Source organism: Mus pahari, chromosome 2, assembly GCF_900095145.1.
Source record: "Mus pahari chromosome 2, PAHARI_EIJ_v1.1, whole genome shotgun sequence".
NCBI lineage: Eukaryota > Metazoa > Chordata > Mammalia > Rodentia > Muridae > Mus > Mus pahari.
Window position 1 is genome coordinate 17,243,558 of NC_034591.1, and position 12,550 is coordinate 17,256,107.

At 40.5% G+C, this 12,550-nt stretch overlaps 1 non-coding gene across 1 annotated transcript; it reads right to left on the reverse strand.

The window, feature by feature from the left end:
• Nucleotides 1-9,503: 9,503 nt before the first annotated feature.
• LOC115063459 lies at nt 9,504-9,568 on the reverse strand. The gene has a single exon (XR_003843334.1). It is a non-coding gene; the product is annotated as a U7 small nuclear RNA (small nuclear RNA).
• Between the last annotated feature and the right edge of the window lie 2,982 nt (nt 9,569-12,550).

A 12,550-nucleotide genomic window follows, 5' to 3' on the forward strand; every position in this document is an offset into this window, starting at 1 on the left:
AAAGGTGCCGGGTGCCGGATCAGCCTGGGGACGACCGGGACCAGACCCGGGTCCCTTCTCTCCAGTCCGCTCTCATCCTCGTTTTTAATAGCTGAGTAGTATTCCATTGTGTAAATGAACCACATTTTCTGTATCCATTCTTCTGTTGTGGGACATCTAGGTTGTTTCCAGCTTCTGACTACCACAAAGAAGATCACTATGAACATAGTGGAACACGTGCCTGTGTGGCTTGGTGGGACATCTTTTCAGTATATTCCCAAGAATGGTATAGCTGGGTCTTCAGGTAGATCTATTTCCATTTTCCTGAGAAACCTCCAGATTGATTTCCAGAGTGGTCGTAAAAGTTTGCAATCCCATCAGCAATGGAGGAGTGTTTCTCTTTCTCCACATCCTCTCCAACATGTGCTGTCACCTGAGGTTTTGATCTTAGTCATTTTGATTGGTGTAATGTGGAATCTCAGGGTTCTTTTGATTTGCATTTCTGTGATCACTAAGGATTTTGAACATTTCTTTAGGTGCATCTCAGCCATTTGAGATTCCTCAGTTGTGAATTCTTGTTTTAGTTTTATACACCCCTTTTTTGACTGGGTTGTTTGGTATTTTGAGTTTCTTTCTTGAGTTCTTTATATATTTTGGATATTAGTGCTCTATTGGATGAGGGATTTGTAAAAAAATTTTTCCCAATCTGTTGGTTGCTGATTTGTCTTATTAACTATGTCCTTTGCCTTACAGAAGCTTTCCACTTTCATGAGGTCCCATTTATCAATTCTTGATCTTAGAGCATGAGCCATTGGAGTTCTGTTTAGGAAATTTCCCCCTGTGCCATTGAGTTCAAGGCTCTTTCCCACTTTCTCTTGTTTTAGCTTCAGTGTATTTGGTTTTATGTTGAGGTCCTTGATCCACTTGGACTTGAGCTTTGTACAAGGTAACAAATATGGTTCTATTTTCATTCTTCTACATACAGACAGCCAGTTAGACCAGCACCATTTATTGAAGATGCTTTCTTTTTTCCATTGTATTAGGGAAACAACTCCCTTCACAGTAGCCACAAATAATATAAAAATATCTTGGGGGTAATTCTAACCAAAGAAGTGAAAGACCTGTATGACAACTTCAAGTCTCTAAAGAAAGAAACAGAAGATATCAGAAAATTGAGAGATCACCCATGCTCATGGATTGGCAGAATTAACACAGTAAAAATGGTCATCTTGCTGAAAGCAGTCTACAGATTCAATGCAATCCCCATCAAAATCCCAACACAATCCTTCAAAGACATGGAACGAGCATTTCTCAAATTCATTTGGAAAGGCAAAAAACCCAAAATGGTGAAAACAATTCTTAACAATAGAAGAACAGCTGGGGGAATCACCATCCCTGACCTCAAGCTTTACTTCAGAGCAATAGTGCTACAAACTGCATGGTACTGGTACAGAGGCAGATCAGTGGAATAGAATTGAAGACCCAGAAATGAAACTGCACACTTATGGTCACTTGATCTTTGAGGAGGGGCTTTTTGACCAGGCATTGGAAAGAGAAACATGTAGCAGTCATATAAGATCTCAGAGTAGCTAGAACCAGTGAATTCTGCTACAGGTGGATGGCCAAGAAGCTCTGCTGGAGCTAGCTGATACAAACCACTAAGTTTAGGGTAGAAGGAGAAATTGATGAGGGCATACCTTTCCAGGCAGGAGATTCCGTGCCCAGCAATTGTGCCTAGCCTGCAAGTTCTAAAATAATAAAGCTTGTCTGTCTGACTTTTATCCATAGGTTCTAGGGCCTCAGGAGTGGGTTGATGGAGTGGTCAACTCCTGGAGCATAAAGCGGGTAGAGGGAGAGGCTGGGCTGGGGCTGATTGCGACCAATACCGAGCTAAGCCAGGTGGGACAAAATGGAGCCAGGAGGGGCCAGAGAACAACTCCCAGGCAAGCCAGGTCCAGAGCTAAAGCGCAGCAGCTCCAGGCAAGGCAGTAGCATGGCTTTAAGACTACAAGCCACATATGTGTGTAATATTGGATGATTATGGTTAAAAACGTGATGCTAGATTTGAATTTTCTTCCTCCCCTAGATCTATTCCTTCCCCTCATGATCAGTGACTAAGCCCCCTCCTCCCTACCAGTCTGTCCTTTGTTTTCTCTCTCCTTTCACCTCTTCCCTCTTCTCTTTACTTCCAACAATCACTTTTCTTCTCTGTGTAACTGAGCACAGGGCCCCAGCTGCTGTCCTTGAAAACCACTGTAACATTTTCATTGACATAACATTCTCTATAAGGATGCCAAAGGATACCCAGATAGCTCTATTTTTGTACTCGGATGAATGGTGTAAACTGGCGGTCTTCCTAATGAACCTTCTAGAACTTTCCCAGAGTTTGTGGTAATTGAGCATACACCCACCCATTTTCCCCTCCCTTCCCTTGTTGGACTTTACTAGAGAGCTGGCAACTCTTCCTAGTGTTCAACCAAATCCCAAGCCTCTCAAACATATTTCCTCTAAAATCCTTACATATTTAATTTTCCCTTTGTACCTGCTTCCAGCCGTTTAGAATAAAAGACCCAGGTCAACGCAGAGTTGTTCAGCTTTGAGGGGAGACATTGGCTGTGAGGTTGAGTATTTAAACGGAAGCCTCGGAGGCTGCTGATGGTGAGAATCTGGTGTTCAGTTGGATAAGAGTTGCGCAGCATCGAAGCTCAGTCATCAGATTTTTTAATATCCTAATACATAACAGTTTCTTCCTAATGAGTAGGAACTCTTTATACACAAATCATTTTAAAAGGCTCAAGCAACATAACCATAAACCTACTTAAGATTTGGAATGGGTTGTGTGAATCAGTTGCGCTGGTGACTCCTAAAGTCCACTCATTCTACAACAGAGACTGCTGTCACGTGACACAACTACAGCCATGAAAGAGATGATTCAATGAGGAAATGTAATTAACACCTACAGCCATTTAGAATAAAATGTCTATTTAAAATTTAACTTTTAACCTTTTTTTTTGGGGGGGGGTAAGTGGTGCTAGAGATTGAATCCAGGAACTCTAGTAGGCAAACTCTTTATTATGGAGACGCATCATATCTATCTTTTAGCAATTCCGAGGAAACAGGACACCCAAAATGAAATGATCGGATTTAACAGCTGAATATCTCAGATCCACAAGCTCTCTGAGGCTTCCTCCAGGAGAGGCATTACCTGGTCTCCTGTCTGAGCACTATCCCCTGCCTTGAAGAGAGAATGTGACTCTGAAGAACTCCCCTCTGCTTCCTCCAGGAGAATCCAGTGCTTCTTCAAAAAGCTAAGCAAATACAAAGTTAAACCCAAGAATCAAAATATCACATACCAAAAGAACTAAAACACTTCACTAATTTGTGAGACGGGGGGGGGGGAAGGAAAGAAAGGAGGGAGGGAGGGAAGGAGGAAAGGGGATCAGGATCAAGTATCAGAGGAGACAGGAGAGAAGCCCAGAGGGCCAGGAGAATGAAATATGTTGCAAGGGGCTAGTGGTGGCAGGGGGTGGAGTGAACCTCTAGTAAGTCTCAGAAACCTGGGGGCTCCCATAATTCAGTGGGGATGACTGTAATCAAAATGCCCAACAGTGGGGAGAGAGAACCTGAAGAGACCACCTCAGGTAGATAGGCATGGCCCCCGTTGAGGCATGGAGCCACCCACCTATCTTTAAAAGTTTTGACCCAGAATTGTTCCTGTCTAAAGGAAATGCAGGGGCAAAACGGAACAGAGACGGAAGGAAAGGCCATCTAGTGACTGGCCCAATTTGGGATCCATCCCATGCACAAGCAGCAAACCCTGACACTACGACTGATTCTGTGGTGTGCTTGCAGACAAGAGCCTGCATGGCTGTCCTCCGAGAGGCTCTATCAGCAGCTGCCTGAGACAGATGCAGATACTCACAGCCAACCATTGGACTGAGGTCAGGGACCCCTGTGGAAGGGTTAGGGGAAGGATTGAAGGAGCTGAAGGGGATGGCAACCCCATAGGAGGACCAACAGTATCAACTAACCCTGGCTCCTCAGAGCTCCCACACTAAGCCACCAACCAAAGTGTATATGTGGACTGGCCTGTGGCCTCCAGCGTATATGTAGCAGAGGACTGCCTTGTCTGGTCCCAGTGGGAAAGGATGCACACAATCCTGTAGAAATCTCCCTGGGAAAGGGGAGAAATCTGGGCAAATACAACATGCATTTTTATTTGTTTGTTTACATCCAAAAAGCTGTACACCCTCCAGACCTTTCCCTTACAGAGTCCCTCCTCCCATCCCCCATTCCCTTCTCCTCTGGAAGGGTGGCCTCCCTCTGGGTGTCTCCCCACCGCCACACCAAGTCTCTGCAGGATTAGGTGTATCTTCTCTCACTGAGGCCAGACAAGGTAGCCCTGTTGGGGAATAGATTCCACACTCAGGCTACAGCTTTAGGGACAGCCCCTCTCTTGTTGTTGGGGGACCCACATGGAGACTGAGCTGCATATCTGCTATGTGTGCTGGAGGTCTCAGTCCAGGCCATAGATGCTCTTTGGTTGATGGCTCAGTCTCTGAGAGCTCCCAGGGGTCCAGGTTAGTTAACTCTNTTGGTCTTCCTGTGGAGTTTTTAATCCTCTTCAGAGCCTTCAATCTTTCCCCTAACTATTCCATAAAAGTCCCTGACCTTTGTCAATGTTGCTAGACAATTGTGGCAAGACCAAAGAGTAGATATTTCAGTTCAGTGAGAGACTAACACTTAACATTTATTGAGGTTTAGACAATGATTTTTTTCCCTAGACAAATGGAGACTCGACAAAGAAAACATATTCTTCCTTTGAATTTAGTCAATGTTATTTTTCTCCCTGATGTTGGGGTGATAAAGTCCCTATAGATAGAACTCATAAAAATTTCTGGCAAATATACACTCAAGTGAGATATAGAAAGTCAATGAATTAAATTATACTCCTGAAAGCAGCCTCATTATAATAAAAATCTGTAGAAAAAGATGAGTTATCTGTATGCATTATGATATAATTATTTGACCTTCCTTGAACTGAGAATTTCAAGGACTCTAAAAGCAAAGGAAAATCTATTTAGTTTCCCTGAAGGCATTATAAGAATATTTTAAAACTAGCCTTGAACTCAATGTTTAAGATGATTATTATTCAGTGAGTCAGAAAAGGTTTGTGGCCACTGACAGCGATGCATACTGGTTTCAAACTAGGCTTGACATATTAGAGCCCACAGTCTTCAATCTTGCTTTTGAACAAAGCTGGTTATTTGCAAAGCTGTCATAACAGTAAATATGTGGAGAGTTTTGGGGGCCACTTCTAGGAATTTGGCAGGAATTTGATATTGGGCTGGGACAATGGAGAATGCTCAAGGCAAATACAGCCGAGAAATGTATTGTATTCCTTGTATCTGTATCATCCTGATAAACCCCTAGACATAGCAACCATGGGACTTTGTTTAATGCCTTGATTTTTGCCCTGCTTGTTCCTTGACTACTTTGCTTATGCCTTAAGAATATGGTCATATTCTTTGTATTTGCCTCAGCCTCAGAATTGGCTGGGGTCATGCTGCAACATTGTCTAACTGTCTTTTTTTCCTTGCTCCTGTGCTGGAGAACCTGTTGACTGACTGAGCTGGCTTGGTCATAAATATGTAATTTTTGCTCACCTTTGATGGTTAATTCTTCCCAACAATTGTTCCAATGACTTCCAAACAATTATTTGAAACCATCTTCAGCACTTTACTAGTAGAGAAATGGTAGAATATGGCAGTGTCTCTTGTGTTTTTTCCTAGTTTATAAAATGTCCATGCAGTTTGTGACTTCTGCAGCAGATGGCAGTGTTTTAAAACTTCCTCCTTTACAAACAGGATGGCTGGATAACTAGGCTGTGCATATTATAGATAGATTAGTTTATATAAGAAATCATGCTTTTGTTTTCTCACTACTTTCTGGATAAATGATAAAAAATGCTGAAACTTATATTTGCTAACTTCATATCTATTTGAGAGTTGCCAGATATTAGAGGGGGAGAACATGAGAGTCTTGGAGGCCTGAAAGGTCAGGGTCAAATCATATTAATAATGGCTCTTAGTGAGATTAGTTAGAGCTCAGATGGCTCTTTTTAAAGTATTTAATACATAGAATAATAGAGCCCAGGTAGCACTGTGGTTTTAGAAGAACTCAATACTGAAATATAGTTTGATATAAATTAAATTTCATAAAAATACTGGGCATTTATTAGACCCAGAAAAGGTGAACCAATTCTAGTTATTGAAAAATATTTCTAGCACTCTGGGTTACATTGGACATCTCTAAGGCATGCTTCTGGCTGAGTATTGTGCAGAACTAGTCATATTTTATTTCTTTTTATTGACTATAATAGATAAATGTGTCCCTCCTTTTCCCTTAAAAGGAATTTGCTTACCGCGTTTGTATTTAGTTACATAGCTATAATGAAATACAAATTTCNGGGCTGGTGAGATGGCTCAGTGGGTAAGAGCACCCGACTGCTCTTCTGAAGGTCCAGAGTTCAAATCCCAGAAACCACATGGTGGCTCACAACCATCTGTAACAAGATCTGATGCCCTCTTCTGGAGTGTCTGAAGACAGCTGCAGTGTACTTACATATAATATAAATAAATTTAAAAAAAAAATTTAAAAAGAAAGAGAAATACAAATTTCCATTATCTTCATAAATAGTTGAAGGGTTCTATAAAAACCCTTCACAAAATTGGTGGGGAAACACTTTATGAGGGTTTGTGGTAAGCCAGCATACCTCTCAATTGATATTATTTATTTCTTGTCGCTTGAGGATTTCAAACATGTACAGTGATAAGCTCTGTCCCTCATTTCCACCCTCCCATCAATTAGGCATTTTGTGGAATCCATCTTTCTCCAATCTGGCATTTTATTCTAGTACTGCCTGCATGCAGAATAATAAACATCTTGATAACTGGTCCCAAGCGGTGATTCTGCAAACCGAATAGTCCCCCACCCCTGATTTAAAATGAACTCCTGTGCTAAGCTCTCAGTACTGCTTCCTCCTGGTTTGGGAGATCCCTGCCTCCTTAATTAGCTTTTCTAATGTATTCTTTCAAATCTCTCACTCATTGGTGACTCCTCATCCTTGAAAAAACAGTCTTGCCAATTTTAAATAATATTTTAAAAGCCAATTTCTTGATATAAAATCTCATTTTGGTTGTTGTCTTTATTGAACTTTGACTGTTATGACAAAACATCATACATTGATTGGGTGGTCTAGTTTTTTTTTTATAACTGTAATATCTATATCGTCTGCCTGTATGTGTATGGGTATGCATGTGCCATACTGTGTGTGGTAGTCAGACAACAGACAGCTAAGGGGAACTGGCTCTCTCCTTCCACTATTTGGGTCTCAGTGATTGAACTTGGATCATTGGGCCTAGCAGCAGGTCCTCTCTCAGTTTCTGATTGAATGATTTAAATAATAAAATTTTTGGAGATGTGGAGACTAGAGATCTGAGACAAGGCTCAGACCTTGAGTAGTTTCTCATGAGGATTTACTTCCTTGCTTGTTGGGCCCCCTTTTCTTTTTTTAAAATTAATTATTTGATACATAGTCTTATGATATATTCCATACTGGCTTAATTAAGCTTAATTGATTCCTTAAGCCTCCCAAATGCATGTATGACCACTTCCACTCATTCTTTTGTCTTGTTTACATTAACTTTACTTTTAACTGATATATAAAAACACAGAAACTGCACACAAGACCCAGTGGTTCAGTGTGTGGAGTCATTATATCCCAGTTAGTCATGACTATGTCTTCAAACACTGATTACTTATTTATAGCAAATAGGTTAAAAATCCATTCTTCTAGCTTTCTAAGCTGTGTAGTACACAAACACTATTTGGTCACCCAACCTTACAATAGCACACCAGAACTTTTGACTGGTGTCTAAATACAGTTTAGTACTCATGGGGCAACCAGCAATCTCTTTCTCATTCTGTAGGGCCACTAATCCTACCACAATCAACCTGGCACTGTGACCAAATTTAACCTCAATTTTCTCACTAACACCCCATCTCCAAATACCATTACATAGTAGCTTAGGGCTTCAGCACTAGTTTGGAACTGGGAGGAGCACAAATGTTAAGGTCACAATATTGCTCCTATTTTTCTTCTTCTGGAGCTTTTCAGATAATAATTTGGAATAAAAATAACCTTCCCAGATCCCCTTTCTCACCTCTCACTTTTTCACAACCCTCCATCATATGGCCTATGTGTCTCTGAATTACTAATCACAAATGCCCTTGTATCTGTCAAGGCCATAGTATAGAGTTCTTATCGTTTTTGGCTGATCAGGCTGCCAATGCTGCTTGCTATTTTATTCAGTCTTGGTATCTTTTTCTGACTTCTGCAAATGATGCTGTCTTCTTTCTTTTTCTACATTTGTCTTTTCCAGTCACTTCTCAGTCTTCCCTCATCTCTATCCTCAGGGATCCTTTTATAATCTATGTCCTTGCCTTCAAACCAGGCCTACTAACTGTACACATTCTGTTGTGGCAGCCATTTCTCACGTCTAATGTAATGCAAAGGATGCCTTTCCCTTCCTGGGCATCCTTATCAATTACCCAAGATAATCCAGCATTTTCTCAGATAGAACTGAAGTCAACCCCTTTCTTGAGTTACTTTTCCCCTTAGTTATGTCAATGCAAACATTTTTGCTCTCTGACTTCTCTAGGAAAACTATTCAATTGTATGTTGTTGTTTTGAAACCAGGTCTGACTCTCAAGCTCAGGCTGCTCTGAAACTCACTACAAGTTGCATTCATAGCCTCTAAATCTCTAAGTTTTCCTGCCCCCACTTCTCAAATGTTGGTCATACAGGCATGAACCACTTTAAAGTCTTTGTGCTTTAAAATCTCTTTGTTGGATATTTGTAGTTTTCCCCATACTAAGCAATGCATTGCCTTCTGTTGGTCTTCATAAGTATCATTTATATCATGTCAATCAAGTCTGGACACTTTACTTTCTATCAGTCCTTAAAATGCTATAATAAACTAGTAACATGCCACATTTCAGATCTGTACTCCTTAACCTAAAAGTCAAGATGATAGGTGGTATGATCTTGACCCTTAGCCCCCTGCCCTATGTGCATGTGTAAGTAGGTAGGTAGCCACAGGTGTGTGCTCCTGTTTGCAATGGTTATGCCATATATCAAAACCACAGAATTTCATAGCATTTTCTCCATGTTGTAGTTCTTATAATTTTTCTGTTTTATTTTTTTAAAGATAGAATGATTGTCAAGGACCAGCCTTGGCTTGGAGAGGTGCTCCCAAGAGAAGGGGTGTTTCTGAGCAGCAGAAGAAATGACACAAAGTCAATAATGGAATACAAGCTGATGGCTCTGTGTTCTGTTCAACATGGCTCTCCAGACAGCTCTCTGCTCAAGACATCTCTCTCTTGCTACAACAAATTTTTAAATCTCTGGATAGCTCATGGGTTTTCTAAACAAAAATTGGAAAAGCTGGTAGAAAAACATTCTTGGACTTTTCTGACCAAAGTCAGAAATCCTGCTAGAAAAATTCTAAAAGAGCTGTGTTCACTCTCTAAGCTGCTCTATCTGGATAGCTCTCTTTCACAGACCAAAGCCCAGTCTTTTATTTACATATCAATTCAGTCATTTACTTCAGGTTCCCATTTGATTATCCTACAAATCAGCATTTTATGACCTTAGCTCCTTGATTCTTAGAAAAAGACAGCAAGTACAGTTTTTTTTTTTCTTTTCAACATTACAAATGAATTCAGAGATCTGCCTGCCCTAGTAAGCACAGACAATAAGCTAACTGGGTGGGATCCCATTCTGAGATTACCATTCCTACCTTACCAGAACCTCTGACCTTGAGCTCAGGAATCTGCCTGCCTTTGTATCTTTCTAATAGAGAAAGATCCTGAGAAAGAAGAGTTAAAAATTATGTAAGCTCCTAGACTTGTGTCTAAAATAGACCTCACTCACTAATGGCAGGGAGTGAAAGTTTAACTCGCCCCATTGTTCCAGGTTGTACTAACCACAAAGTAGAAGTTTAACTTGCTCCATTGTTTCAGGAAAACTTCATACAGAGTATTCCAACCATTCCTTGAACCCAGTATGCTTGCCAAATGCTATAGCCCAATGCCAGGTGTTTGCGGTTTCTGCCTTTATAAGCCCCTTACCCTTTGAGCTCATCACTGACTCCTCTACCTCTGCATGGGATACGAGTCGTCCCCAGTGCACTGGCCTTTCCTGATTAAACCTCTTGCTGTTTGCATCAAGACCAGTCTCTCATGAGTTCTTGGGCATCATGTCATCCCGGGGCTTGAGTGAGGATATCTCCCATTTCGGGGGACTTTCAATAGACTGGCTTTTTGTGCAGCTGCCTTTGTTTTTAAGGTTCATGAAGCCCCTCATACAATTCATATTGCATCCTTATATTTTGCATAGTTGTGAAATTATATAATTTTGTACTCATGTTTTCAGAGTTCTTTCCTATAGCCTTGAGGGTTGTTCTGAAGGTCATAGTTTTTACTACTTTTCCTCAGGACAATAGACATACTCTTGAATCTCAGACTCATCTTGTTTCTTTCTTTTTTTTAATTTTTTATTTTTTAGTGTTCTAAACTTCTTTTTTTCCCATTTTTTATGAGATATTTTCTAAATATCATTAGTGTCATGTCATTAACCTTGACAGGGAGAAAATTTCCCAAGTAAGGAACATGAAGTGAAATATATACATTGCTATACAAATAAGCCTCATGCCCAGCAAACATCAATACTCATGGAGGAGGCCCATGCCCTGCTATCTCTGCTCCAGGCAGGAAACTGTCATATAGTCCTTTTTAAGACCACGGAGGACTCAGCAATTGGTAGCCTGTGAGATGGTTTGGGTCATGGCCATATTGTTATATTGTTTAATGCTGATTCATAAAAAGGCCTCAGTGATAAACAGCTTGTTCCCAAGTCATACTTCCAAGGAAATTTTTAAGTGATAAATATAGGAGTTACCATTTATTTATATTAAATGTTACCAATCTGATTTAAGTCTAATGTTGTAATTTATTTTGAGATATTAAATTGTAGTAATATAAATAATTCAATAATTAGCTTCTGTGACATAAGTCAATATTCTTAATTTTAACATTTGAAATAGGGCCACTTTTAGTTTCTGGGACTTTACCAACGTTATTGATTTTTTTTTTCTTGGTTTATTTCTACTGGGTAATAAGCCTAATTTCTCCAAACATAAAATCAATGGTAGGCAACCACACTACCACCAAACATCTCTGGCTCCAATTTTTTTTTCTTATTGGATATTTTCTTTATTTTCATTTCAAATATTATCCCCTTTCCTGGTTTCCCCTCCAAAAATTCCCTCCCCTTCCCCCTGCTCACCAAACCACCGACTCCTGCTTCCTGGCCCTGGCATCCTGCTACACTGGGATGTAGAGCCTTCATAGGACCAATGGCCTCTCCTCCCATTGATGTTCTACTAGGCCATCCTCTGCTACATATGAGCTGGAGCCATGAGTCCCACCATGTGTTTTCTTTGATTGGTGGTTTAGTCCCTGGGACCTCTGGGGGTACTGGTTAGTTCATATTGTTGTTCCTCCTATGGGGTTGCAAACCCTTCAGCTCCTTAGGTCCTTTCTTTAGCACCTTCATCGGGGATCCTATGCTCAGTCCAATGGATGGCTATGAGCATCCACTTCTATATTTGTCAGGCATTGGCAGAGCATCTCAGGAGAGAACTATATCAGGTTTCTGTCAGCAAGCACTTGTTGTCATCCACAATAGTGTCTGGGTTTGGTGATTGTATATGGTATGGATTCCCAGATGGGGCAGTCTCTGGATAGTCATTTCTTCAGTCTCTATTTCACAGCTATTAAACAATGAATTTATGAAATTCTTAGACAATTGGATAGATATGGAAGATATCATCCTGAGTGAGGTAACCCAATCACAAAAGAACATACATGATATCCACTCACTGATAAGTGGATATTAGCCCAGAAGCTTGGAATACCCAAGATACAATTCACAAACCACATGAAACTCAAGAAGAAGGAAGACCAAAGTGTGGATACTTCAATCTTTCTTAGAAGGAGAAACAAAACATTCAAATTCTTGAACTGGGTGAAATGAAGAGTCTTTCCAACATTAGTGAAGGGGCTGTCCCCCTTCAATGGTGGCTTTTCTGAAGAATCAATCACAGAGTAGGCTGGCAGACATGCTGTCACTCAGAGCACCAATTGTGGTTGCATAAGCTCCCATGACTCATCATCAGTGTTGTCACATCAACAACCCACCCATGAGACTATTATGACAATTCTTCATTCCATACCTACTAAAAACCTTTGATATCAACATATGTAGTATATCCATGCTCCACCAATCTATCAGCTTTATTTGAAAAGTTTACTTTAATATAATCATTCCTTTTTTTGTTTGTTTTTTCTTTTTTATTATTATTTTCTTTATTTACATTTCAAATGCTATCCCGAAAGTTTCCCATACCCCTCCCCCCACCTCTGTTCCCCTACCCACCCACTCCCA